This window comes from Pelodiscus sinensis, chromosome 28 (genome assembly GCF_052426305.1).
Source record: "Pelodiscus sinensis isolate ZL-2025 chromosome 28, ASM5242630v1, whole genome shotgun sequence".
Classification (NCBI taxonomy): domain Eukaryota; kingdom Metazoa; phylum Chordata; order Testudines; family Trionychidae; genus Pelodiscus; species Pelodiscus sinensis.
The window spans coordinates 16,592,630-16,617,079 of record NC_143079.1 but is presented as its reverse complement, the minus strand read 5'-3'; the positions used below and the strand labels follow the sequence as shown (position 1 = coordinate 16,617,079).

Below are 24,450 nucleotides of genomic sequence, written 5' to 3'. Positions count from 1 at the left end.
ATCCATGGGCCCGGATTTAATGCATCCGAGGGTACAGAGGGAGTTGGCAAATGTCTTTGCGGAGCCTTTGGCCATTATCTTTGAAAACTCGTGGAGATCGGGAGAGATCCTGGATAATTGGAAAAAGGCAAATGTAGTGCCCATCTTTAAAAAAGGGAAGGACAATCCGGAGAACTACAGACCAGTCAGCCTTACTAAGTCCCCAGAAAAATCATGGAGGGGATCCTCAAGGAATCCATTTTGAAGCACCTGGAAGAGGGGAAAGTGATCAGGAATAGTCAACATGGATTCACAAAGGGCAAGTCGTGCCTGACCAATCTGATTAGCTTCTATGATGAGGTAACTAGCTCTGTGGATATGGGGAAGTCAGTGGATGTGATATACCTTGACTTTAGAAAAACTTTTGATACGGTCTCCCACAATATTCTTGCCAGCAAGTTAAGAGAATATGGATTGGATAAATGGACTGTAAGGTGGATAGAAAGCTGGCTAGACTGTCGGGCCCAATGGGGACCCCAAGGATCTGTTGGAGTGCCCCGAGCATCTGTTCTAGGACCAGTTTTGTTCAACATCTTTATTAATGACCTGGATGAGTGGATGGATTGCACCCTCGGCAAGTTCGCAGATTACACTAAGCTAGGGGGGAGAGGTAGATATGCTGGAGGGCAGGGATAGGGTCCAGAGTGACCTAGACAGATTAGAGGATTGGGCCAAAAGAAATCTGATGAGGTTCAACAAGGAAAAGTGCAGAGTCCTGCACTTGGGACGGAAGAATCCCAAGCAATGTTACAGGCTGGGGACCGAATGGCTAAGTAGCAGTTCTGCAGAAAAGGACCTGGGGGTTACAGTGGATAAGAAGCTGGATATGAGTCAACAGTGAGCCAGGAAAGCTAATGGCATGTTAGGGTGCATTAGAAGGACAATTGCCAGCAGATCCAGAGAAGTGATGATTCCCCTTTATTCAGCTCTGGTGAAGCCACATCTAGAATACTCCAGTTCTGACATAGAATGTGTCCAGTTCTGGGCCCCCCACTGTAGAAAGGATGTGGATGCATTGGAGAGGGTCCAGTGGAGAGCAACCAAAATGATTAAGGGGCTGGAGCGCATGGCCTATGAGGAGAGGCTGAGGGATTTGGGTTTGTTTAGTCTGCAGAAGAGAAGAGTGAGGGGGGATTTGATAGCAGCCTTCAGCTTCCTGAAGGGAGGTTCCAAAGAGGATGGAGAGAGGCTGTTCTCAGTGGTGACGGATGGCAGAAGAAGGAGCAGTGATCTCAAGTTGCAGTGGGGGAGGTCTAGGTTGGATATTGGGAAAAACTATTTCCCTAGGAGGGTGGTGAAGCACTGGGATGGGTTACCTAGGGAAGTAGTGGAGTCTCCATCCCTAGAGGTGTTTAAGTCTCGGCTTGACAAAGCCCTGGCTGGGTTGATTTAGTTGGGATTGGTCCTGCCTTGGGCAGGGGGCTGGACTTGATGACTCCTGAGGGCTCTTCCAGCTCTATGATTCTATGGTCCTCAGTTATGTTAATGTTCTGTTCTGTCAGTGGCGGGCAACCTGTGGCCTGCAGCACAACCTGCGGCCCATTGGAGTTCTAGGTGTGGCCTGTGGGACAATTTGTTTGCTGTTGTCCTTGTGCAGGGTTGCCAAATTCTGCTGGTTTCCATCCACATCGGGGGGTTTTCCTACCGATGTTACACACACGTGAAGCCAGGGTCCATGAAGTGAGGTGCTGGCTGATGGCACACAACACTCACTTTGAGAGCCATACGCTCCCTCCGCCTCCCATCACAGCGCTGTTACAGTTCAGTTGGCACCCTGCAAAAGCCAGGGACAAGCACAGTGAGCAAAACTACCCTATCCAGGAGATTGTCTTGGTTACAACAATTTTGTGGCCACTGAGATGAAGGAGGGTCACCCACTCACTCTAGATTGCCAATAGCTGCTTTAGATAATTTTAAGGCCCTTAGCAATATAAAGAGGTACTATCAGGCCAGATTTCCCTGAGTGCTTCTAGATCCCAACATTAAAGGCATGTCTACACTAGGAAATTATTTCAAAATAACTTATTTTGAAATAATAACTCCTGGAATAGTTATTTTGAAATAGCATATCCACAATACAGGGAAGCTTTGAAATTAGTCTGAGGCAGGCTCCCTTAATGTGGCTTCATTACCTCGACTTACGGTCCCAGGAAGTACTGGGGAGTAATTACTTTGAATGACTCTGGGGAGTAGATATTTTGAAAGAGAAGCAGTGGAGTGTCCACACTACTGCTATTTCAAAATAACTATTTCAGAATATGTGTTATTCCTTGTGGAAAGCAGGAGTTATTTATTTGAAATAACCAGACCCTTATTTTGAAATAACTCCCTAGTGTAGACCAAGGCTAAATGTGCTACTGTAACTGCTATGTGCTATGTTGTTTCTTATGGGACTCATTCATCAAAAATAAAAGTCTTTTGTTGAAGTACACACCACTAACACTGCTGTCTAAACTTATCATCCAGAGCATTAGGATTGAATCTTTTAGAGACTCCAACCCATGACACCATTCTTAACATTGCATCCCTAACACTACACCCCTTCTCAAAGGATAACTGCTTACGAGAACTGACACTCACATAAACCTGAACACTCAGCAACCAATTACCTAAAATATACAAGGCATCATAAAATGTCTCTGACTCCTAAATCATTGATGATTAATACAGTCATCAGATCACAAGCTGAATCTATTGGCTCCACCACCCTTGACTGAAAAGACTTTATAACACTCCATTGCCTGAAATCCTGGGCCAGATTCTTAGCAGATGAAAACTGGCAGTTTCACTGATGTCAATGGAGCTAAACTAATTTAACAGTTTAGGTTCTGCCTCCTGGGTCTAGTATCTAAAGATTCCTAGAGAAGAGAGACAGACAAATCTACCAAACCCTGCACACATCTATCTATCTATCTATCTATCTATCTATCTATCTATCTATCTATCTATCTATCTATCTATCTATCTATCTATCTATCTATCTATCCCCACATACCCCCCCTATCTATCTATCTATCTATCTATCTATCTATCTATCTATCTATCTATCTATCTATCCCCACATACCCCCCCTATCTATCTATCTATCTATCTATCTATCTATCTATCTATCTATCTATCTATCTATCTATCTATCTATCTATCTAATCTCCCAACCCCATAATCTCTAACATTTTATCAAACAATGAGAATGCAAATTAAAGAGTAACATTTTCAAAAGCATTTAATGTCTAAGGCCTGGGCCACACTAACGGGGAAAGTCAACTTAAGATACATAAATCCAGCTATGTTGATTATGTCAGCTCCAGTTATGTATCTTAAATCACGTTTTTGGGCCGTCCACACAACGGTAGATCAACAGGAGCAAATGCTCCCATCGACTTCCCTTACTCCTTGAAATGGGCAGGACACGGACGGGGTGCCCTCTCAGTTTGAATTAGCGAGTCTTCACTAGAACCATTCATTTGAACGCTAGAAGATGGACCTCTGGAGGGTCGATCTTCTCTGACAAGAGACTACGACCCATTTTCAGGAAGATTTGGGGACAGATTTTCAAAGGTACTTGAGCCCTATAGCTGCAGAAGGTTAGGAGTCTAACTTGCTTAGGCACTTTTGAAAAAACTGACTTGATGCTTTTCTCCATCTTTAGGCACCTAAATCCTTGTGCACACCTGGCCCTTAGCCACTTAGGCTTCAGATGTTTCTATGTATTGAGGAACCTTATGCCTACTGGTTTCACTGGGAGTTGATTTCCATGGGAGTTGGGCCGAATCCCTTTGGAAGGGACTCTAAGGCCGTGTCTGTGGGCGTGACCCCGTTAGTGTGGCTCACATTGGCTCTAGTGCTCTCCAAGCTAGCACAAGCCATGGCAGCCCTAGCAGTGACAGTGCAGGCAAGCGCAGCCGCACCTCTGCTGTTACAATAGGCGCCGACTTCTGCTCCAGCCCCTCTCAACATGCCCCAGCCCCAGGTCCTGCTTCCACCCCATCTCATCTCCCAAACTCTCGCTTCTGCCCCACCTCTTCCCATGCCTGCTCCACCCCTGCCCCTCCCTCACTCCAGCTTTTTCCCTCAAGCCTCCACTCCTGCCCCTCCCCCATTCAAGTCTTTTCCCCCAAGCCTCCACCCGTACCCCTCCCCCACTCCAGCCTTTTCCCCCAGACCTCCACTCCTGCTTTTTCCCTGCAGAGATCCCCAGGTTAGTGGGGGGAGGATCACTGATGTGATGTATGAATTTTATGCTAAAGGAACAAAGCTAAAGTGACCTGACCCAGACTGTGGTCATGGTGCTGCTCCAGCCTGGCCTGGGGAAACAGGCTAGCCCTGTACGTGTTGTTTTGTGGCTCTGAATGCCGGGCTCATTTGCAATAGGGGCCAGGCAGGACTTTATAGAGTGCACAGAGTCTAACATACGCCATTCCTGACATGTGAAATCTGAGCAGGAAATGAGGAAAACATTCTGAAGATGAGGAGTATGGAGCATATGTGATGACTAGCTTGGGCCATTTCCAAGCCCTTTAGAAAGCCCCCAAAATAGACCTTGTTTGCAGCACCAAATACCTGTCGGTCCCGCTGTTCCAGATTAGTCACAACAAGGGGCTTTGTAAATCATGACGAGAGAGTTGTTATAATGTAGAGCTGAATCCCCCTCCAGGCTCTGCACCTACAAACAGGCATGATGGAAACCTGGCATCAGGACTGACTCCACTGATTCTGCTTTCCAAAGCCCCCTAGAGAGGGCACAACTTGCTCCCTTATGTGTTAGAGACGGGATAATGTTGCAACGTTCGAGAGTTACTCAGATCTGGGGTGTAGATCTAGGTCTTCATGAGCAATAATTAGTACTTCCCTAACCCCCTGCCTGCAAACCGCTACATCGAATTCTTCTGTCGACCCAGCTGCACCTCTGGAGGGGATGGATTTATCACAGCCGTGGAAAACCCTTCTGCAGATGCAGTAAGAGACGTAGCTGCAGCACTGTAGTGGTGCCGCTGGAGCGCCTGGAGTGTAGACATTCCTAAGGGACCACGTGGTCCCTGCTACTGTGCACTAACCTTTCCATACTGTAGGGCAGTGGTTCCCAAACTTTTCGGCATCATGCTCCCTTTTTGATTTTTGAAAAACCCTCACGCCCTCCCCCACCCCCCAAATAGCAGCAAAACTTGTTGAGCAAAAAAAAAAAAAAGGAACTGACCAGGGCAGTAAAACTTGATGGGGCGGAGGAGGCTGGGCCGCTATGTGCCCCCCCTGGAATTTCTTCATGCAGCCCCTGGGGGGCACGCCCCCCAGTTTGGGAACCCATGCAAGTGTAGGGACCAGTCAGTGCAGGGTCTACATGGCCACAGAGCATGTGGCAGCAAGAGCACAGTAGGTGCACACTCCGATTTGCCATTCACGGCCTCTCTGTGCGATGAGCCCTTTGTTACCTGCCCAACGTCAGACAGTGAGGCCTTGATTTGAGACTGCACTTAGGCATGTGTTTGCATCCATCTTTACACATTAAAGCAAAGTCTCATAAACAACAATGGGACTTAAAGGGTGTGTCTACACAGCACCCTTAGCTCGAAATAAGCTATGCAATTTGTGCTATGCAAATTGTGTTACATATTTTGAAATAGCTTATTTCGTAATTTGGCACTGTGTACACAGCACCAAATTTTGAAATAACTTGCTTTTCCAAAATTCTCCTTAACCTTCGTGGAACAAGGGTTACTGGGATGTTGGAATAAGCCACCCGTTATTTTGAAAACTAGTTCAAACTAAAGGAATGCTTCCATAGATGTGGAATAGCTATTTCAGGAATCCCCGCTTCATTTGCAATTGCGATGTGTCTAATTTGCATCCCTTTTACGGAAAAGGGATGCAGTCTAGACACAGTCTGTGTGTTTGTGAGAGTGACAGAGATTTGCATTGCCAACTTCCCTCCATCCTCTTCTCTCTGTGGAGATAGGGTCCAGGAGTGGGGGGAGGAGGCACACCCTGACATCAGACGCTGCCCCCCCTTCTCCCTCCCACACCTTGCACAGCAAGCAGGAGACTTCCAAGGGAACAGCTTCAAGGCCGAGGGCAGGAGCAGTTTGGCAATGGATTGGAGGGGCAACTGAAGTGCCAGCACTTGAGAGCTTCCTGACTAAACCAGTCTTGAGCTTTCATGGGCAAAACCCACTTCTTCAGATGTCTGGAGTATTAAAAGTGCAGATCCAAGAATAAATAAGGGAAGGGGGGGGGGGAGAGAGGAAAAAAGTCAGATTGTTCAAGTTACAAGAAGCTGATAAGAACAATTAGCACTTCCATTGTTTGGTTGGTTGGTTGGTTAAGTCATTGGATGCGGAAGTTAGTGTGCGAGCCAGACAATATCTCTGTTCATTCCATTCTGATAAGAATTAAACTCGTATAGAATCATAGAGCTGGAAGAGACCTCAGGAGATCATCAAGTCCAATTAAGTTCATTTGAGAAGCAATGATGATGATAATATGCCCTGTTCTTCATTTAGCATATTTCATCAGTACATAAGCATGGAGTGCTGTGCCAAACATTTTAAAAAATGCATTTTCTCCAAAGAGAAGCATTTGCAGTGAAGGTTCTGTCAGTGTTTCCACAATAAAATATGTTATTGGAAAAATGTAATAACCTAAAAACAAAACAAAAAAATGTGATTTGAACTGTGTCTTGGTGTACAAAGTCTATATTAAAAAAATAAAATTGGTTTAAATTGGCTCTTTCCAAGCCTGAGATGTGAAGTACTCAGCAGGAGGCATATGGTTTAAGATGTTATTTTTCCTTCATACATTTTAATCACAGAATGGATTTTCAAAAGGAATTTTTATGGACAGAGAAGTTTGTAATACATATTTAAATGCCTTGCTCTAGGTATCAGGCAATCCAGAATTTGACTAGAGATGCACATATCCATTAGGAAGAATTACCGAGTTCCCAGTGCATGACTGGTGAGGCTGTGGGAGTGAGGAAGAATCTAGCTTGACTTTCAGATCTCCTGGGCAAGGATGACCCTTTGTGAATCAAAGGTTCAGCTGACATTTGATCATAACCTTCTGGAGTCAAGAGACATTTACCTGGATTTCCGCGGGTTGTTTTTCCAAAGTTTGGCCTCTATTTAGCACAGAAGAAAATAAGAAAAGTCATTATTCAGCGTATTGTAAACACTGTTGACAAATTACCGAGGCAAGAACAAGCTGGCTTTCGTAAATGAAGAGGGTGTATAGATCAAATTTTTGTACTGCATGTAACATCATTGAGCAATGCATTGAATGGAAGAGGCAGTTGTTTACCAACTTTATTGATTTTGAAAAAGCCTTTGACAGCATTCATAGGAATAGTCTTTGGTGTATTCTCAGAGCATATGGAATACCACAACAAGTAATACAGCTCATTAAGAGCCTTGATGATAATTTCACATGCAGAACAATGATCTACGCTTCAAAGTTAAGACTGGAGTAAGACAGGAATGTGTCATGTCGCCGATGCTCTTTAACGTGGGCTATGTCTACACTGTGACCGTTTTACGCAAAAAATATGCAAATGAGGTGAACTGTGGAATATCGCTGAGCCTCATTTGCATAGTTAATGAGGCTCTGTTTTTGCGCAAGAGGCTTTTGCACAGAAAGGAGCCATCTACACGACTCCTTTTTGCGCAAACAACCTCTCTTGTGCAAGAGCCGCCGTTCTTCCTGAAAAAAATGCCAAAGAACGGCTCTTGCACAAGAAGGGTTTTTTGCGCAAAAGTCTCTTGAGCCAAAAATGGAGCCTCATTAATTATGCAAATGAGGCACGGCAATATTCCACGCTTTGCCCCATTTTCATATTTTTTGTGCAAAACGGGCACAGTGTAGACATAGCTTTAGTCATAGACTGGGTTATGCGGCATACAACAGAAGATGAGTCAAGAGGCAGCAGATGGACTGTCTTCTCCACATTAGAGGACCTTGATTTTGCTGATGACCTCATGCTGCTCTCCCATACGCATCGTCATATGCAAGAGAAGACAAATCGACTCTTTACTTTTGGAAAACAAGTCGGACTAAGAGTTAGCCTGAAGAAGACAGAAGTAATGACCTTAAATATTAAGGCATAGGCATCAGTTAAGATTGATGGCCAAGACCTACCTATCACAGAGAGCTTTACATACTTGGGTAGTATTATCAGGCAAAACGGAGGTGTCAGAAGTGATAGAATCATAGAATACTAGGACTGGAAGGGACCTTGAGAGATCATCGAATCCAGTCCCCTGCCCCCATGGCAGGACCAAATACTTTCTAGACCATCCCTGATAGACATTTATCTAACCTACTCTTAAATATCTCCAGAGATGGGGATTCCACAGCCTCCCTGGGAAATTTATTCCGGTGTTTAACTCCCCGGACAGTTAGGAACTTTTTCCTAACTTTTTTCTGGATATCCAGAGCAGACTCAGTATAGCCAGAAATGTCTTCATGCGTCTGAATATTATATGGAAATCATCACAGTACAGCATCCATACCAAACTGAAGTTTTATCAGAGCTGTGTTTTATCAACACTATTATATGGATCAGAATGCTGGCAAATGACAGAGTATGACCTCAATAAATTGTCAACTTTTCACACCAGAAGTCTTCGGAGGATTCTCTGTATTTTTTGGCCAAGAATAATTTCAAATCAGGACCTGCTTGCACTGTGCAAACAAGGTGACATGGCTACTATCATTATGAAAAGACGCTGGAGATGGATTTGGCATGTGCTCAGGAAAAATGGAAGCTCCATCCCAAAGATTGCTGTGTACGGGACCCCTTAAGGGAAACGGAAACGAGGATGGCCTAAGACAACATGGTGCCGGGCTGTTGAAGTAGAAATGAAGAGCATGAATCACACTTGGAGCACTATTGAGAGGCTGGCCAAAGACAGACAAAAGTGGAGAACCTTTGTTGCTGCCCTATACATCAGTGGGTGTGAAAGGCGATGATGATGATGAAAATAAGAAAAAGCTGTAGGCCAAATTCCCTACTGGGATAAGGCAGGAAAATGTTTAATTTGAATTACAGTACTTCCGCTTTTGGACTAACACAAGAAGTGCAGGAAGAGGTCTAGATTGGATATTAGTAAAATCTGTTTCTCTAGGAGAGTGGGGAAGCACTGGGATGGGTTTCCTAGGGAGGGGGTGGAATCTTCATCCCTAGAGGTTTTTAAGTCCCATCTTGACATAGCCCTGGCTGGCTTGATTTAGCTGGGATTGGTCCTGCTTTGGGCAGGGGGCTGGACTCAATGACCTCCTGAGGTCTTTTCCAGCCCTGGGATTCTATGATTCTATGAACAACAAAGCAGGGGGATGTTTTTAGCTCCCGGAGCTGTTTTGGTTCAAGCTTTGAGTGAAGATTGATTCAGGTCAGTGTGTACTTGCCTCTCACTCTGAGCAGCACTCTCTATGTCAGATCAGCTGGTGTTATGACAATATAGTGCCCAAGCTACAAAGAAAAGAACTGAACTTCCACAAAGTTAGAGGGAGATCGTGTCCATAGTGAATGCATTAAGTGTGGCCCTTACTAGAGTCAGGAGTGAGCTGTGAGATTTGGAGCCAAACTTTCCCAAGGTTCAGAGCTCTTGGACTTTCTCTTTAGCTCTAGTTCAGGATCACATAATTTGTAATAAGTTAGAACTGGAATTTTTTAAGGAGAAATTTCCATCTGAAATACTGTTGTGTTTTTAAATTAAATACCCCACCTCCTCAATATTACTCTCTCATAGATCATGTTTTTGTTGTGTCTAAATAACTTATTGCTATTACAATATTTAAGAGCTGAAGTCTCTAACAGGAAACCTGGCTGGGCCACACTACACACCTGCGAGATCATTAAACCTAAGAGCAGAATTCCATCTGCCAGCAATGGAAAGTCAGCGTGTCTTGCAGAGGGGCCAGGAATATCATAGCCAATGCTATGCCAGGTTATAAAGTGAGCCTGAGCTAATTAATTAGCCAGCACCTGCCCTTACTTGGCTAACGAGAGTGTACACTCTGGCAGATGTTAGGCTTGGGCCAAGCAGAGGGAAATGATGGCAGAATCCGGCTGGGGAAAATGAAATGTTTGAACAAGGTCTGTATTCAGTTCCCATCCCCCTATCCTCCAGGTGTGCCCATAGCAGGACCAAAGAACAAATGCAGCTGGCAAAATCCAGAATTGGGCATGGTCTAGGTCAGTGTTTCTCAACCAGTGGTACCCTTAGGGGTACTTGAGAGAAGTCTGGGGGGTACGTCAACACAACTGAAATTCGGAGAAAACTGAATTTTTGTTTTAAGTTTTATTATTTTTGTACATTTTACACCCAAAAATTTCATCACCCACCCAGCTACGATTAAGCTGTTTGTACAAATGTGTTGCAATGGTAGAAAAAAAATGTGTCTGAAAACTGTAGGTACTGGGGGTACTTATACATTTTTTTTGTTTGAAAAAGGGGTACTTTATAAATAAAAGGTTGAGAAACACTGGTCTAGGTTGCTTGGTCCTGCCTCAGTGTAAGGGGATGGACTAGAGGCCCCCAGGTACCTTCCAGGCCTTTGCTTCTATGATTCTGTAAAGCATGGCCAGGAACCAGCCTCTCTCGTAACTTCAGAGCATAGAAAGGTTTTCATGGTTGCTGGGGTCAGCTCATACGTCTATCTCAGCTCCTCTCTCTAGTCAGGGGCTTTTTCATTTACCATGAAACCAGGAGGTCCACCTGTGGTCACCTCACTTTATCTCTTGCATAACACAGAACGTAGGTCTTCTCTGAACTAGAACGGCGCTTTTAGAAAAACCTCCCATCTTGATTAAAAAATTGCCAGTGATAGAGAACCCACCACGACCGTTGGCAAATTGCTCCGATGGTTAATTACCCTCATCGTTAAAAGCATGCCCCGTATTTCCAGTCTGCTTTTATGAAGTTATGGAACGCAGCTGAAACGCCTCCATCCCCAATGGCTGTTCCGGCAGTGCTCAGTCTTGTTTCAATGTCTGAGAGAAACCTGAGGCTGCTGGGACTGGAGAGATTTGATCTTTTTAAATATTAAACTTGAACCCGATTGTCCAAGGCCAAACCTGTTTCTCTTTTTTTCTTTTCAAGGCTCTGCTAGCTGCAAGCCAAAGCTGAGGTTGGCTGCCGTTTGGCTCGTGATGACAAGCATCCGAGTGTTGGCTTTATTTCAGTAGCAAGGGGAAATTCCTGTGTAAAGCAGGAGGGGTTGTGGACAGACAACTAAGTTCTGCCCCGAAGCTGAGTTGTCGGGGCCTGGGTTTAAGTTAAGGTAGTGTTGACCCAGACTGCATGACCATAGGCAGCGTCCTGGTGTGAGCACATTATTAATGTCCCCGAGATGGTGGGTTGTTCTTACACTTAGTTGTGGGATAAATCGCCAGGAGCTCAGCTGGCTGGAAATGTTAGATGAATTTGTTTGTCTTGGAGGTTTTTTTAAAGTTGCCTTTTCTAAACTTTTACCTTTTCATAAAAGAAGCCATGTTTTTCTTTCATTTGAAAATTTCCTGTCCCTGTATAGAAAGCAGGAGAAACAATCTTCCCCCTCTTACGCATGATTCAAATACCATGCTGCTAGTGCACTACCTGAAGCAAAAGGAAACACAATAACACAGGGACAAAGAAAGACAGCTTGGATGGAACTCAGTGTTGGGGAAAGGTGCCAAATATACGGCCCTGAGACTTCAGTCCTCTGCATAGACAAAGAATAGGGAAAGAAGAGGCAGAGAGGAAAGGAAGGGATGCCCCTGTGGTTTGAGGACTGGACTAGCACTCAGGAAATCTGGGCCCAATCCCAGCTCTGCCACAGGTCCCCTAATCCCTCCATGTCTCATTTTTCCATCTGGAAAATGGGGATATTTATTGTTTGTATTACCACTGCGCTAGGTACTGTACAAATACAGAACAAAAAGATGTTGCCTGCTCTAAAGAGCATCCAGGCTATGCCCTTCCTTTCTCCAATCCTTCGCCTTGACTATTTAGACTGGAAGTTCATAAAATCATAGAATCCTAGGGCTGGAAGAGACCTCAGGAGTCATCAAGTCCAGCCCCCTGCCCAAAGCAGGACCAATCCCAACTAAATCATCCCAGCCAGGGCTTTGTCAAACCGGGGCTTAAAAACCTCTAGGGATGGTGATTCCACCCCCTCCACTGGTAACCCCTTCCAGTGCTTCACCACCCTCTCACTAGGGAAATAGCTTTTCCTCATATCCAACCTAGACCTCCCCCACTGTAACTTGAGACCATTGCTCCTGGTTCTGCCATCTGCCACCACTGAGAACAGCCTCTCTCCATCCTCTTTGGAACCCCCCGTCAGGCTGTTGCAGGCTGCTATCAAATCCCCCCTCACTCTTCTCTTCTGCAGACTAAATAAGCCCAAATCCCTCAGCCTCTTCTTGTAGGTCATGTGCTCCAGCCCCCGAGTCATTTTGGTTGCCCTCTGTTGGGCCCTCTCCAATGCGTCCACATCCTTTCTGTAATCGTAGGCCCAGAACTGGACACAATACTCCAGATGTGGCCTCACCAGTGCCAAAGTTCTTGGGGCAAGGGCTGTTTCTCACCATCTTTTTGTGCAGGGCCTAATACAATGAGACCTTCATCTCCGACAGGATCTGCAGGCACTTCTGTAGTACAAATAATATTTTATAATCAATATCCTCTGTGCTGCCTCTGGCATTTTGTCTTACCAGGGGTGGAAAGGAATTTCCAGCTTTCTTCAGTATTTATGATGAATATATTATTATGTATTTGTTTTGCAGTAGCACCTAGAAGCTCCAGGCTTGGCCCACGACACTTTGTGCCAAGCATTGTACAAACACAGAACGAAAAGCCAGTCCTGGCCCCAACAAGCTTACAATCTAATACTTTGGGAGATAAGACTAGTTTTCTTACATACTAGTATTGTTCATGATCTCAGCTGGCTGTTGCCAGCCTGTTTCCCAGTGTCCTAGAAAGGCACCCGTCTGTCGGGCTGGACTTATTTGTTTTTAGGAGATTCCTTTGTTTTCAGCTACCAAGCCCTTTGTGCTGAGGGAAGCCAAAGTATCCCCGGCTCAATGAAGCCCAAAATGCTTACAGTTTGGATGAAGAGACAGCAGGAAACACTTAGGGATAGCCATTTGTATATTTAAAAGTTTAGTGTATCTTCATAGACAAGAAAAACTGATTTCCTATTCTTGTGAGTCTTAACAATGGCCTCTCTCCTTCATTTAACACTGGGTTTACCCAGGGCCTTTTAACATATCTGCCAGAGAAATATATTGCTATTTCAGACAGAAACTAAGGATCCGTGTAGCCTCCAGCCCTAGAAGTCTGGAACTTGACAGGTGGGATTTATGCTATGGATAGCATCATACTGCTCTACAATCTTCCCCTTTAATCAGAGAGCCCAGACAAGGTGATTAACAATGTGGTTTTCAAAAGTGGCCCAATTCTGCTTCTGGTGAAGTTAATGGGTGTTTGATCATTGACTTTAACGGGAGCCTAGTGAGCCATTGTTGAACACTTTAAAAATCCATCCTTGTGGCCCCACCAACGTAAGGAGAGCACTTCAGTACCTTTCAGGATTATTTCAGCCTCCTTTGTTATGGATTAAAGCTCATTGCCAATTGCGTGCACCTCCCTGCCTTCTCCCCCGCAATTTGACAGCGGCAGTGGTACAAATATGGGCTAGTGCTTCTTTGAATCCCAGCAGCTCAGAGGAACATTAATTTAATGCATGCGAGAAATGCCCTGCAGCTATTTGCACTAGGGTCTTTTGCAGCTTTGTACTTGTCTCACCTAAGGAGAAATGTAAAGTGCATCTTTGCAAGAGGGCAGGATGGCTGAGAAAGTCAGAACAAGGGAACCTTTCTACAGTGGGTTGAGCATTCAGATCTGCCCGAGGTTAGTAACATAAGAGGGTGAGAACAGCTGTACTGGGTTAGACAAGGGTCCATCAGCCCAGAACCCTGTCTTCTGATGGCAGCCAATGCTAGATGTTTCAGAACAGCAGCTTTCAGCCTTTCTAGATGATTGTCCCCATCTCAAAAGTCTGATTTGCCTTGTGCACCCCCAGGTTTTACCTACAAAAGCGCCACAGCGCAATGTTACTGACAAATTGCTTCCTTTCCCTTTTGCCATATAATTATAAAACCAAGCAGTTGGAATATAAATCGTGTACTTACACTTCAGAGTATACTGTAAAGAGCAGTGTAAACAAGTCATTGTATGACATTTCAGTTGGTATTGACTTGGCTAGTGCCTTTTTTGTAGCCTGTTGTAAAACTAGGCTGAGATCTAGATGGACCTCCCCGAAGGGGAGCAACCTTGCTTGAGAACCACTGCTTCAGAGAGAGTGAAGCAACTAGGGCAATTAATGAGTAGTTATTATCTGCCAGTTGTTCTGTGGCTGGCCAGGTCAATCTAGTTCACAGGGGATATCTTCCCACAGCACAGCAGGCAGCCTCATCAGGGAAGTCATGGACTGAATGAGCATGGAAAAATAAGCTCTGCTTTCACTTGGAAAGGGGACCCTTCCAGCTCAGGAGTGAGGCACGTTAGCAAGGGGCAGCTTATACTGTCTCTGTATCTGCTGTTGCTGGTTTCTTCAAAGTTGTTGATCCACCCCACACCTATAAAAGCACACCCCTCCTTACATGGCTTGAGACCCTGGAGCTGTGAACTGCTCTTTGAGAGGGAAATCACAGTGTGAGCTGATGCCTAGCCAGGAATCAAGCACCTTCATAGCAGCCAACAGTTGAGGGCCATATTTCAGAAAGTATATCTTCATTACTGGGGGTTTTTTTTTGGGGGGGGGGAATTGCCTACCTACATCCTCAGCCCCCCTTATCTGTCTTATGTCCCAAGTCCATCCATTGAAAGCTTGTGTTGGGTGGGTGAGGTTTGAACCCTTGATCTCTGGCTTCAGAAGCAAGTACCTGATCCACTGGTGGAGCCCACCAACCTCTCTACCTTCAGGGATCTTTTTCCACTTGTTTTTTCAGAAGAGGCTTTTCCAACATTTGGCCCTAAAATGAGGAATACAGGGATGCTGAAAGAATGTGCCCACTTTTTGGAAACTGTTCTGGAAAAGCAGACGCATTCCCTGGACACAGCAGCTTTTTCCAGGATATCTCAGGTATCCCAGAAAAACTCTGCAGTCTAGACATAGCCAGATTCAGTGCAGCCTTGCCGTGGAATTCAAGGCTCCTGGGAACTCTGCCTCATGTACCTGGATGCCTGTGACTCGCTGCACCTGATGCCAACCCAGGGAAGATGGAGGGCCTTGTGGACTGGAGACCTGCCTTTAATGAGGGGGTCACCACACAACAGTGCAGGTGCCACATGTGACCAGTAACAAATTACCTGGGACGTTTGGTGAGTAGTAAGATGTGGTACAGGCTTCAGAAAAGATAAGAACTGCACTTAGATTCTAGCTTTCCCATGGGTGCATCTCCCATTGAAATGATCAGGCAGGGAGAATTGAGCCTCTTAACCTTCACTCAATTTTAACAGTAAATACAGGAGGAAAAAGAACTCTGATTCATCTCTTGGTTCAGATGGATGTTGTAGCCATTTGGAAGACAGAAGAAACTTAAACCATTTTCAAATGTTAAGCACTGATGGGTGGATTTGATCTTTAAACAACCAAAAGAACCCAATAACAAACCCATGGAAGCTGAAAACTGCAGCAGACTGTTGTAAAAACAACAGGCCCCCTTTGCTCCAGGGTTATTTTCTTCCATATGATTCCTTTCTGAATTAATTTTTCAATTCTGACACTGTGCTGTGTTGTAGAAGGAAGGCTTTGCCAATTATCAGTGTGCCCAAGTCTACGGGCCACTCAGGTGCACTGTACTGTTGTATCAATAGAAGCTTTGTGAAACGCAAGCTACATTTAATGGGCATTTTCCCTAGGCCTTGACCTGTATATTATTAGTTGAGGCAGAGCTTTGTGGGGACTAAAGGCCTCAGATTTGTTTTTAAAATAAATTGCTCTTAATTGTTTAACACTACAAATATAATTTGCATTGAACTCTGCTGATATAGGCCACACTTGCTGAAATTGTTCTGCACATAAGGGCGGGTCGACACTAGGAAACTATTTTGAAATAACTAAAAATGATTTAATAACCCCCGAAATAACAAAACTGAAATACCACTACAGGGAAGCCTCAAAATTAGTCCAAGGCAGGCTTCGTTAATGTGGACACACTACCTCGACTTAGGAAGCACTGGGGAGTAATTACTCTGAGGAGCAGTTATTTCAAAATAGCAGCACTCACACTATTTCAAAATAAGAATTTTGAAATAAGCCTTATTCCTCAAGGAAAGCTGGAGTGCAGATTTCGAAATAATGGGTTTGGTAGTGTGGACGTTCTGCTTGTAAGAGGGGTTATTTTGAAATAACTCCATAGTGTAGACCAGGGCTAACAGTGCTAGCCAGATTATTTTATTAGCACCCACAAGTGTGTGAGGTCCTTCACAGAAACCGTCTCATGCCTTGAGGCACTTGCGAGCAAAGGCCCTGATTATTAAAACAAAATGAGAGAGTCATTGATTCTATGATTCTAAGTCAAAATGATTGGGTCTGAAACGTCACCATCTACATTTCTCTTGAAATCGACTCATCACCACAAAATGTGTTAATGTTGAGAAAACTGCATTGTCTTAGTCTGGAAAAATGGAAGACAAAGGATTTAGCCCCTAAATGGCCATCTTGTATCCAGACCAGATGGGAGTCATCAGGAGCCTGATGCCAAGCCCAGTCAGTGTCTGTCTTTCCATTGACTGAGGCCTGTTCTGTAGCTCACGCGGGAAATGTGCTGGTGGGTCTCCAAGGATGCCTACCTAGCAATCAGAGGTGTGACTGCAGCATGCACACACAGACCTGAACTAGCTTCGCTCTAGCTTGCTCTGCTCACATTTGTAGTGAAGCTATGGCAGCGTGTGTGGGTGAATCGCTTGAATTGTCTGAGGCAAATAGGATGACGTTTAATAAGGACAAACGCAAAGTGCTCCACTTAGGAAGGAATGATCTGTTTCACACATACCGAATGGGAAGCAATTGTCTAGGATGGAGCCCTGCAGAAAGGGATCTAGGGGTCATAGTGGACCAAGATAAATATGAGTCAACAGTTGCAAAAAAAGCAAACATAATTCAAGGATGCATTAGAAGGAGTGTTGGGAACAAGACATGAGAAATCATTCTTCCACTCTATTCTGCATTGATTAGGCCTCAATTGGTGTATTGTGTCCAGTTCTGGGCACCACATTTCAAGAAAGATGTGGAGAAATTAGAGAAGAGCAATAAAAGTGATTAAAGGTCTAGAAAACATGAGCTATGAGGGAATACTGAAATAATTTGGTTTTTTTTTAGTTTGGAAAGGAGAAGACTGAGAGGAGATATGATATCAGTTCTTAAGTATTTAAAAGGGTGTTACAAGGAGGAGGGTGATAAATTGTTCTGCTTGGCCTCTGATGATAGGACAAGAAGCAATGGGCTTACACTGCAGCAAGGAAAGTTTAGGTTGGACATTAGGAAAAACTTCCTATCTGTCAGGGTGGTTAAACACTGGAATCAATTGTCTTGGGAGGTTGTGGAATCTTCAGCACTCAAGATATTCCAGAGCAGGTTAGATAGGCATCTATCAGAGATGATCTAGTAGGTACTTTGTCCTTCCGTGAGGGCAGGGGACTGGACTTGATGACCTCTCAAGGTCCCTTCCAGTTCTAGTGTTCTATGATTCTATGGTTGAGTATCCAGTATCTCAGGGTGGGTTAGAAAGCCTGTATAGCCCTGTTATAATACAGTGACTGTTATAGTTCCTTGAGCTAGCTAGGCCAAAGCTAGCTTGGATATGTCTGCGTATGCTACAGTCACACCTGACTGCAGTAGGACACTCCCTCAAATGAGTTCTTACTGAAGAGGTGTTGATCGCCTGAAAATAATCTATGAGACTGATCATCAAAGCCGATAGTCTTCAAAAAGGAAACTGAGCTTTGTCTAGGCTTTTTGTAACAATCTGACCAAATTATACAGCAGAGATGCAATTTCTCATTGAATTCTGTAGGCAGATGTGGGGGAAGAATGGCCTTGTGATTAAGGTACCACCCTGGGACTCTGGATTCCTTTCTTAACTCTTCACCCCAACTTCCTGTGTGCCCTTGGGAAATCTGGCCCTGTTATTGCAAAGCTTAAGCTCATGCTTCATTTGAAGCTTGTGGACAGACTCACTGAAGTAAAAATTAAGCATGTGCAAGTATTTGCAGGATTAGAATATTGTCCTCTTTGACCTCAGTGCCCCCATTTGTCTTATACTGTACTATACTTTTGTACAGCACCTCACACAATGTGGCCTTGATTTCAGCAGGGGTCTGTAGCTCTCCCATAATACAAATAGCAGAAGATGCGCTGAAAGCCTACACAAAGGTTCTCATCTTTTACAATTGGTTGGGTTTTCCTAGAAGACATATCACTTCATAACATAGTTAACTAGATTACATACACTGGGTAAGCCTAGAGCACGTATTTTATGGTCATGTCCTCCACTGAATTGGCAGCCATTCAAGAAAATGCACGTAGAATGTGATAAAAGAAGTGGACTCTAAAAGGAGCGCTTGCAGTGAGTTTTCATTTCCTTTCTATTGGACCAGATTATTTCAGTTATATTAAAAATGAAAGTTAATGCATGTGTGATAAAGGGAATGATAGACATCAGCTGTCACTTCCGTAAGGAAAGCTGTCCCCACTGGAGTCAAACAGAAACAGGGCTTCACAATTACAGCATCCAATTCTGTGGTGAGAAGGAGGATTACCTGTTATCTTCCTTTCCCCTGAACGTTAAGAAAAAAGTAAATTAAACAAATGAGTTTCTCTGTTTCTCCGAGCAAACTGTGCTCACACAAAGCCAAAGGTCAAACTCCCATTGACTTCAATAAGCGTTGGAGTGAAGCCAATGCTAAGCGCTTGAGGAAATCCCCCACGGTGTCTGCACTGCAGTCAGCGGTGTGACTGAAGCACATATGGACATACCTGAACTAGCATGGATCTAGCTAGCTCAAATAACAATAGCAGTGAAGCTGCAGCTGCCTGGACCATCCAAGTCCTCCAGGGAGCTTGGGTTTGTACGTGAGCAGCCACCGCCAAGCTATACCCTCACGGGGCCTCCCACTGTTTTCCCAGCATCATACTCCTCTCTGTGAGGTGCTTAGAGATAAGATACAACAATTGAATGTGAAACTGAATTTTTAATCCACTTTTGAAGCCAGATTTGAGTGAGAGGCAGATTCTGGCTCAGGTTCCTTTCCGGTGAGCACACCTGAGCACTGTGGGATTCTTAAAGAGAAGTGCTTAGGTTCTAAGCTCTTTGGGGCAGGCCCCATCAGGGTTTTTTTCTTTGTACAATGCCTAGCACACTGAGGTCCTGGCTTCTGACTGGGGCTGCTAGGCATTACAACAATACAAATAACAAATCGTAATAATGGGTTGGGACCCGTTTTCCTTCTCGTCTGACAGATGGGCACCACCCACTTCAGATGGGCACCACCCACTTCACACCAGTCTGGAGGGCTGGTGCAGAATAGGATTCCAAGATGAAACTCAAATGGGAAAGTTTCCCTTATGGAAAAAACTTCCACCGCGACCATGCATCTCTGGCTCCTGCCATATGGTTTTAACATGTGTGCGCCTTACTGTACAGCACATTCTTTCAAGCACTGATGTTGCTAAGCCAAGAATTCTTGGATTTTATTATGATTTTTTTCAAGGGTGGGGGAGGAAGGAATCTATTAGGAAATGCCTCCAATATGTTTTCTATAAGAGAGCAAATTTATGTTTTACAGTATATGCAAGTGTTTGTTTTTGTTGTCTTTCAGCTGCCAACAACACTTTGCAGCATTTTCTGGCTTTGCTGGACTCTTTGGCAGTGAAAATATGGTTTCCTCTCACATCTGCCTTGCTCCTCTACCAACATATTTGTTTCAAAGTTTGGACGTCAGAGTCCTACCATGTAAAGTCTGCAGTTCATTAGAGGCTAATGTTTAAAAAAATATTTGGTATCATAGCAAGACATTTAAAAATAAAAGAATTGGTGCTTCTCAACAATTGTCAAGGAGTGAATGGCAAGCTTTACACGTAGGTTTTTTTATAGATGGCTCAGCAATCTGGATTCAGCCAGCCACTCGGATCGATATAGGGTTAGACAGATAACTGGCAGATCACTCTTACTTTTAATAAGTCAGTGCACAGTATTTGTAGGCTGAGATGATCAGTAAATTGGTAAAAGAAAACATATTTCAAAAGTTGTCGTCACAAACTAGATTTAATCTTTCAAAGTTTGTACAAATTAAAACCAATGTTTTTCAAGATAGCATTTTGGTGGGTGCATCAAATCAAATCCTGCAATTCTCACTGAGACAAGACTGAACAGCAGTAACAGTAATTGTCTGAGTAAGGACATGAAATTTTGGCCTACAAAATCATAGAATCCTAGGGTTGGCAGAAACCTCAGGAGGTCATTGAGTCCAGCCCCCTGTCCAAAGCAGGACCAACCCAACTCAATCATCCCAGCCAGGGCTTTGTCAAGCTGGGACTTAAACACCTCTAGGGATGGAAAAGCGGCGAGGAGTCCTGTGGCACCTTATAGACTAACTGAAGTGTAGGAGATTACCCTCCCTGGGTAATCCCTTCCAGTACCCTCCTAGCCTATCCAACCTAGACCACCCTCACTGCAACCTGAGACCATTGCTCCTTGTTCTGCCATCCGTCACTACTGAGAACGGCTTCTCTCCATCCTCTTTGGAACCTCCCTTCAGGAAGTTGAAGGCTGCTATCAAATCCCCCCTCACTCTTTTCTTCTGCAGACTAAACAAGCCCAAATCTCTTCGCCTCTCCTCGTAGGTCATGTGCTTTAGCCCCCTCATCGTTTTCACTGCCCTCTCCAATGCATCCGCATCCTTTCTGTAATGGGGAGCCCAGAACTAGACTCAATATTCCAGATGTAGCCTCACTAGTGCTGAATAAAGGGGAATAATTACTTCCCTAGATCTGCTGGCAATGCCCCTCCGAATGCATCCTAATATACCATTAGCCTTCTTGGCTACAAGGGCACATTGTTCACTCATATTCAGCTTCTCATCCACTGTAATCCCCAGGGCCTTTTCTGCAGAACTACTGTTTAGCCAGTCTGTAACAATACTTGGGATTCTTGCATACCAGGTGCAGGACTCTGCACTTGTCCTTGTTGAACCTCATCAGGTTTCTTTTGGCCCTATCCTCCAATTTGTCTAGGTCACTCTGGACCCTGTCCCTGACCTCCAACGTATCTACTTCTCCCCCTAGCTTAGTGCCATCTGCAAACTTGCTAAGGATGTAATCCATCCCCTCATCCAGGTCATTAATAAAGATGTTGAACAAAATTAGCCCCAGAACTGGTCCTTGGAGCACTCCGCTTGAAACCAACTGCCAACCTGACATCGAGCCGTTGATCACTACCCATTGAGGTCAACAATCTAGCCAGCTTTCTATCCACTTTACAGTCCATTTATTCAATCCAGGCTTCCTTACCTTGCTGGCAAGAATATTGTGGGAGACCGTATCAAAAGCTTTGCTAAAGTCAAGGTATACCACATCCACTGACTTCTGCATGTCGACAGAGCTTGTTACCTCATCATAGAAGGCAATCAGGTTGATTAGGCAGGACTTGCCCTTCATGAATCTATGCGGACTGTTCCTGATCACTTTCCTCCCTTCCAAGTGCTTCAAAATGGATTCCTTGAGAATCCCCACCATGATTTTTCTAGGGACTGAGGTGAGGCTGACTGGTTTGTAGTTCCCTGGATTGTCCTTCTTCCCTTTTTTAAAGATGAGCACGACGTTTGCCTTTTTCCAGTTGTCTGGGATCTCTTCTGATCTCCATGAGTTTTCAAAGATGATGACCAAAGACTCTGCAATGACATCTGTCAACTCCCTCAGCAGCCTCAGATGCATAAAATCTGGTCACATGGATTTGTGTATGTCCAACTTTTCTCAATAGTTCTTAACCTGTTCTTTCTCCACCGGGGGCAGCCCATCTCCTTCCCATGGTGCGTTGCCTAGTGCAGTAGTCTGGGAGCTGACCTTGTCTGTGAGGAATCCTTCCAACTCTGCCAGCCTGATTCATTGCTTTGAGATACAATATAACATCTGGCAGCCTAAGATGCTTAGCACAAAACCAGCTGTGCTAGAGTAATATGGCAGGGTGTTTGCAGGCAATTGGTAAAGAAAAACCATCTAAATATAAATTGTGGTCAAGAGACAATTATAAAAAGATCTGTAATTTTTCTTTGTTTTGTAGCAATCAGATTTTAGACGATTGTTAATGCAAAGATGCTTTTGTGAACTGCAGGCAGCAGAGAAGTTATGGGAGCAAGGATCAAAGAGCACCTAAAGATTTCCCGAGTTTGTTTCTTCCGTGCTTCCATGGCAGCTAATGCAATTGGCAGTGGCTGGGGGTGGGGAGTGCTCACTATGTGGCAGCTCCCTGCGAAAGCACAGGAGGGGAGACTCTGTGCTGTGTCTCTAATGGTGAAGCTCAGAACCCAAAGCCTAGGAGCTGAGGGGGTGGGCCATGGTGGCTGTGTGCCACTTTGGGCCCTTTGGATTCTGTGCTGCTGCAGGGCGTAGAGGGTCCCCAGCTGATTTTATAGAGTTTGGTTTGGGTCCAGTGAAATCTTTGGGAGGCTTCTTCTTTTGCTTGAGCTGCCTCTCCCCATCTCTTTGTGCTTGGGCGACTGGGCAGCCTTGATTCTAGTTTTCTAGCAATTATTTCTGAATTCCAAATGGGTTTGAGAAACCTTCCTGACCTGAATTGTCAGTGGGGGCAGGTCTACACAGCAGGGCAAAACTCGAATTAAGCTACACAACTAGAGCTACGTCAATTGCGTAGCTTACGTTGAAATAGCTAATTAGCTTCTGGCACTGTCTACACAGCAGGAAGTAGAAGGAAGAACACTCTTCCTTTGACTTCCCTTCCTCCTCGTGAAATGAGGGTTACCGGAGTCAGAGTAAGAAATTCTCCAGCTCGACATTATTTCAAAATAATGGCTTCCTGCATAGATGCGCTCTTCGTTATTTCGGAATAACGTTAGCATTGGCTGATGTCCAGTTAGTTATTCCAAAATAAAAATAGTTGTTCTGAACTAGCGCTGCTGTGTAAACGTACCCTGGTTGAGCTCATATGGCTGCCCATCACCTTGGGATCGATGATCAGCCAGCCAATGGATTACAGCTACTTAAATAAACACCTGGATTACCGAGTCTCCAGAACCCCCCAGTGCAACCCAATGGCATGAGAGGCCTCCATTGGAAGTTGCAATCTTGGTCTTTTTAAAAAAAACACTGTCTGGCTTTTAGACCAAAGACAGCACAACTGGACGTCAGCCAACGCAAATTGCCTGCTCACTGGCCCCAAAGCCTGAGGATAGCAGACAGGAGTGGCACAGAAACACAGGCTTATCTCAGGAAGCCAAGAGCTTACCCCTCCAGTTAAAGCTGGAAGCAGCGAGACACATCATGGTCTGTGCGGGTCAGTGCCGGGAGTTGGATGGTGCAGAAGTTCTCAATGAGGGGGAGGGGCAAACAGGGGTTGGGACTCTCCTTTCCTCGCTGCTACATGGGAGAGCGGTGCCGGGTAGGCGGGAGGGGAATCCTGAACGGGAGAGAGAGTTCCAGTGTGGGAAGGGCTGAATACTCACTTTCCTGTGTGTGCGCCATTGTCCTCTGGCTCACTGGTATCGAACTGCCCGGCTCTGTGGCCTACTCCCTGCACTGCTAATAGCTGCTGCACTACGGGTAGGTGCTGAGATACAGGCCTGGCAATGGGGGGCAGAAGGAGCAGTTGTCCTAAGGCCTGGGGAATCAAAGGGGCCCGGGGCTCGCAGCTGCTGCTACTACTGCACCAGAGGCAGCGGCTGGCGCCCCGGGCCCCTTAACTCACCAGCAGAGCACCATGCGGAGTGCTCTGGGCGGCTCCGAGGGCTGTGGGGTGCCCAGCACAGTGCTGAGGACCCTCTCCCCTCTGCTCATTGCCCCATTTCTTCCAGGGCAGGGAGTCAGGCCCCAGCCACACATATTGCCTGGGGGCCCCCATGGCTGGTGAACACTGTCTAGGCCCCTATACTGACTAGAAGAGTTAATGCGCTTCACCTTTTGGAGTAGGAGGGTCTGAGTTCTGTTCCTGGTCCTGCCAATCAATTCCCAGGAGCCATGGGATAACTGCAGAGTGCCATGTGGCTACCGATGGTTTACTGGGTATTTTGAGCTCTTCTGAGTCAGAACAGACTTTCCTCTCAAATAAGCCACCGTGATAACTCATCGAGACAGGATCTAAACCAGCCGGGGGCCTGGGAGGCTCTTCATAATGGTGGTCAGACGCCTCCCACTGCTACGGTT

At 45.1% G+C, this 24,450-nt stretch overlaps 1 protein-coding gene across 1 annotated transcript in view; it reads left to right on the top strand.

The window, feature by feature from the left end:
* ANTXR1 (ANTXR cell adhesion molecule 1) overlaps positions 1 to 24,450 on the top strand; it is a 215,884-nt gene that overhangs the window by 77,105 nt on the left and 114,329 nt on the right. The gene's annotated exons all lie outside the window — the stretch shown is intronic.